The 5215-nt window shown below is 36.5% G+C and overlaps 1 pseudogene; it reads left to right on the forward strand.

The window, feature by feature from the left end:
- The first annotated feature begins 2033 nt into the window (after positions 1-2033).
- LOC100344744 (GPI-anchor transamidase pseudogene) lies at positions 2034-3897 on the forward strand (annotated as a pseudogene).
- The last annotated feature ends 1318 nt before the right edge of the window (positions 3898-5215 follow it).

Here is a 5215-nt window from a genome sequence, read left to right on the forward strand (position 1 = left end):
CTCATGAGAAAAACATTACTCTCTTAAAGCCCCTCCCCCCGACCTGTTAACACCTGTCACAGTGGAGTCCAAGTCTTAACATGAATTTTAGTGTGGAGAAAGCATAGTCAAACCATAGACTTTAGCTTTAAATATATATTTTTAAATTAAGAAGTATGACATCTTCAAATTCTTCTGCTTTAAGATTGTTTTAGCTATTCATTATTCTTTGGCTATTCAAGGACTTTCTCAAGATTACTCTGGTTATTTACAAACTTTAGGATTTATTTATATCTGTAAAAAAATACCATTGAAATTTTAATAGGTATTTCATTAAATATATGGATCTTCCGGGGTAATATTGACATTAAAATAATATGAAGTCAGCTGGTGCCATGGCTCACTAGGCTAATCCTCCACCTTGCAACGCCGGCACACCGGGTTCTAGTTCTGATCAGGGCGCCAGATTCTGTCCCGGTTGCTCCTCTTCCAGGCCAGCTCTCTGCTGTGGCCTGGGAATGCAGTGGAGGATGGCCCAAGTACTTGGGCCCTGAACCCCATGGGACACCAGGATAAGTACCTGGCTCCTGCCATCGGATCAGCGCGGCGCGCCGGCCACAGCGCACCGGCTGCGGCGGCCATTGGAGGGTGAACCAATGGCAAAGGAAAACCTTTCTCTCTGTCTCTCTCTCTCACTGTCCACTCTGCCTGTCAAAAAAAATAATAATAATAATATGAAGTCTATCAGCCCCTGAACACAGAATGTCTTTGCATTTATATGTGTCTTGTTTAATTTCTCTCAAAAATGCTTTGTAGTTTTTTATATATACAAGACCTTTAAAAAGTTTATGGAAAATACATGTGATGAAAATGCTGTGCATAGAATATAATAAAAAAGAAAAAAAAAGAAAATGTTGTGCATAGACATTGGCGTAGGCGAGGGTTTCTTGGATAAGACCCCAGAAACACAAGCAATAAAAGCAAAAGTAGAAAAATGGGATTACATGAAGCTATGAAGTTTCTGCATTGCAAAGTAAACACTCAACAAAGTAAACAGGCAACTGACACAAAGGGATAAAGTATTTGCAGACCATGCGACTGATAAGGGATTAATATCCAAGATGTATAAGGAGCTCAAGAAACTTGACAACAACAAAACAAACAATCCAGTTAAGAAAATTGGCTAAGGATATGAACAGGCATTTTTCAAAGGGTTAAATACAAATGGCAAATAGACCCATGAAAAGATGTTCATAAACACTAGCTATTAGGGAATTACAAATAAAAACCAAAATGAGGTATCACCTCACCTCTGTTAAAAAGGCTATCATTCAAAAATCCAAAAGTAACAAATGCTGACAAGGATTTTGAGAAAAGGTACCCTGATGCATAGTTTGCAGGAATATAATCTGGCACAAGCATTGTGGAAGACAGAATGGAGATTCATCAGAAATATGAAAATTGATCTACCATATGAGTCAACCTCCTGCAAGTTTACCCAAAGGATATCAAATCAGCATATGAAAAAGTTATCTGTACCCCCATGTTTACTGAATATCAATTCACAATAGCTAAGATATGATATCTACCCAGAATATCCACCAACCGATAGCTAAAGAAAATATAGTACATTTACAAAATGGAGTACTACTCAGCCATAAGAAAGAATGAAATCCTGTCCTTTGCAACAAAATGAATGCAACTGCAGATCATTATGCTAAGTGAAGTAAAGCAATTCCAAAAAGATAAATATCATGTTTTGTTTGATGTATAGCTGATAAATAGAGTACCAAAAAATTTATTGTATATGAGTGAAATTGTCATCTTGAGATTTGATTAACGTTTGTAATCTTTGTCTATACTACTGTTCAATAGTGTTCTTTCTGCTTTCTACTTGTTGGATTCTTTATTTAGTGGAAGATTAAATTTAAGATTATCAAGTAAATCGAAAGTATGTTACTAATGATAAGATTAAGTGTCAAAGGGATAACATAAACAAGACGAAGTGTCTGCTAATACTAACTGATAGAATTAAAAAGGAGAGAATGGGACAATCATGGCCGCCGCCTACTGTATCCGCCAGCCTGCGGCTCTCTTGGCGGTGTTGTTGCTCTTGTCCTTCGGCTGCCTGGCCGCTAGTCAGATCGAGGATCAAGCAGAACAATTCTTTAGAAGTGGCCATACAAACAACTGGGCTGTTTTGGTGTGTACATCTCGATTCTGGTTTAATTATCGGCATGTTGCAAATACTCTTTCTGTTTATAGAAGTGTCAAAAGACTAGGTATTCCTGACAGATGATATGGCATGCAACCCTAGAAACCCGAAACCAGCTACTGTGTTTAGTCACAAAAATATGGAGCTAAATGTGTATGGAGATGATGTGGAAGTGGATTATAGAAGCTATGAGGTAACAGTGGAGAATTTTTTACGGGTATTAACTGGGAGGATCCCACCTAGTACTCCTCGGTCAAAACGCCTTCTTTCTGATGATAGAAGCAATATTCTTATTTATATGACAGGACATGGTGGAAATGGTTTCTTGAAATTTCAAGATTCTGAAGAAATTACCAACATAGAACTTGCAGATGCTTTTGAACAAATGTGGCAGAAAAGACGCTACAATGAACTACTGTTTATTATTGACACTTGTCAAGGAGCATCCATGTATGAGCGATTTTATTCTCCTAACATAATGGCTCTGGCTAGTAGTCAAGTGGGAGAAGATTCTCTCTCGCATCAACCTGATCCTGCAATTGGAGTTCATCTTATGCATAGATACACATTTTATGTCTTGGAATTTTTGGAAGAAATTAATCCAGCTAGTCAAACTAATATGAATGACCTTTTCCAGGTATGTCCTAAAAGTCTGTGTGTATCTACTCCTGGACATCGCATTGATCTTTTCCAGAGGGATCCTAAAAATGTCCTGATAACTGATTTCTTTGGAAGTGTACGGAAAGTGGAGATTACAACAGAGACCATTAGTTTGCAACTGGATTCAGAAATCATGGAGAGCAGCTTTAAGGAAGACCTAATGGATGAAGAGCTAATGGAACCTCTTAAATATGCTGAACAACTTCCTGTAGCTCAGATAATACACCAGAAACCAAAGTTGAAAGATTGGCATCCTCCTGGAGGTTTTATTCTGGGATTATGGGCACTCATTATCATGGTTTTCTTCAAAACTTATGGAATCAAGCATATGAAGTTCATTTTTTAGACTTTGATAGATGAAGAAGAAAGCATGGAAGACTACAACCTTGGATAAAAATTTCTGTCATATGATTTTAAAGATACAATTCTCTTTGCATGAATTGGCGAAAACTATAAAGAAACTAAATTTAAATAAGCTGTTGATAACTAAAAGAAAAATAATTGTTAATGCAGTTGCTTAATGGCACCAATTATATTTCGACTTTATTTTGTGTGTTATAAAAACAACTGGGGCAGAGAAATGGGAATGTACTGATTGATTTTTTAGAATAACAATTTCCCTATATCTCCTGTTTATTCAAAAAAGAAAAAATTGTGAAGTCATGAAATTCTGATAGAAGCAACTTTTTAAATAATTTCTTATGTGTCCTCCTGGTCTTTTTATTTTGCACTTATTTTCCCCAAGTGGAGATCATACAGGAAACCACTTTTATAATTTATCCTTTTTCATTTTACTATATATAATGTTTCCCTTTCATTGGATATTCAAGAATGCCTTGTGAACTACTGCATAATACCTGTTATATGAGTGTGTAGTCCTTTATTTGACAGCCTTAGACTGTTGGACTACTGACCTTGTTCCCGAAGTTTTCCTTTGATTGATTCTTTAATGTATGAACCTATTAACATGTTACTTTCAGTCACTCATAGAATTCTGTAGCTTTAATTATAAGATTAACAAATTGATTTCTTAATCTATGTCACTGATAGTCTCCAGTACCTTGTTTGTGGTCAGTGTATCTGTGACTTTGTAGCTGTTGGGAATTTTACATATTGATTGCTCAACAGAAGCATACTCCATTATTTTTGACTTCTAAGTGTTATAATCTTTCAGAATTGGTCACCTCCTTCTCAGTTTCTCACTTGAAACAGACATCCAGCAAAAACTTTTATTTCATTTTGTTTAAGATAAATCTTGCCTACTGGCAGGATCTGTACTTTGCCTGAAAACAATCCCATAAAATGGGTGACCTACTTAACTCTGTCTTCACATTTGACTAATGGGTTACACAGGCATTAAGTCCTTTCAATTTTTAAGCCTAACAGCCAGCTTCACATCTTTCCCATGGATATGTTATTGAGATTCTGCTTTCTGATTGTGATTTCTTTTTAAATTTTTGCATGTGAAGAGGGAAAGGGCTGAATGCTCAGTTCTCTTGTCTCAAGGAAAACCTTTATATGTGTTTTACCTATTTTATCCAAGAACTTATGTGTTCATCTTTATTCATTGTGGTTATCTGTCTTATAATGGTAGATAACGTTAAGAACAACTCATCCACCACCGTAAAAGCTCCTAAAAGCAATATTACTTAGAATTTCCCTTTTTTTAAAACTAAATGGACTTTTATTTGTTTTAAAATCATTAATCATTCAAAGCTAAAAAAAAAAAAGGAGAGAATGATCCAACATGGGAAGCAGGATACACAGCAGACTCATACAATGGCAGATGTCCTAAACAGTACTCTGGCCTCGGAATCAGCCCTTAAGGCATTCAGATCTGGCTAAAAAGCCCATGAGAGTTTTTCAGGCATGGAAAGCCAAGACACTCTAGCAAAAAATGACCTGAATGAAAGATCTCTGTGAGTGAGATCCCAGTGGAAAGAATGGGCCATCAAAGAAGGAGGTACCTTTCTCTGAAGGGAAAAGAGAACTTCCACTTTGACTATGGTCTTTTCTAAATAAGATAGGAGTTGATGAACTCAAGAGGCTTCCATAGCCTGGCAGCTCATGATAAGAGCCTTGGGTGATTACTGACATCATAAATAAGAGTGTCAACTGTTAAATCAACAATGGGAGACACTGTGCACTTACTCCCCATATAGGATCTCTGTCCTTAATGTATTGTACTGTGCAAATTAGCAATAAAACTACTACTCATACAGTACTTTATACTTTGTGTATCTGTGTGGGTGCAAACTGTTGAAATCTTTGCTTAGTATATACTAAGTTGATCTTCTGTATACAAAGGTAACTGAAAATGAACAGTGACAGAGGATTGGATGGGAGAGGGAGTGGGAGATG

The sequence above is a fragment of the Oryctolagus cuniculus genome, chromosome 4 (assembly GCF_964237555.1).
Source record: "Oryctolagus cuniculus chromosome 4, mOryCun1.1, whole genome shotgun sequence".
Lineage (NCBI taxonomy): Eukaryota > Metazoa > Chordata > Mammalia > Lagomorpha > Leporidae > Oryctolagus > Oryctolagus cuniculus.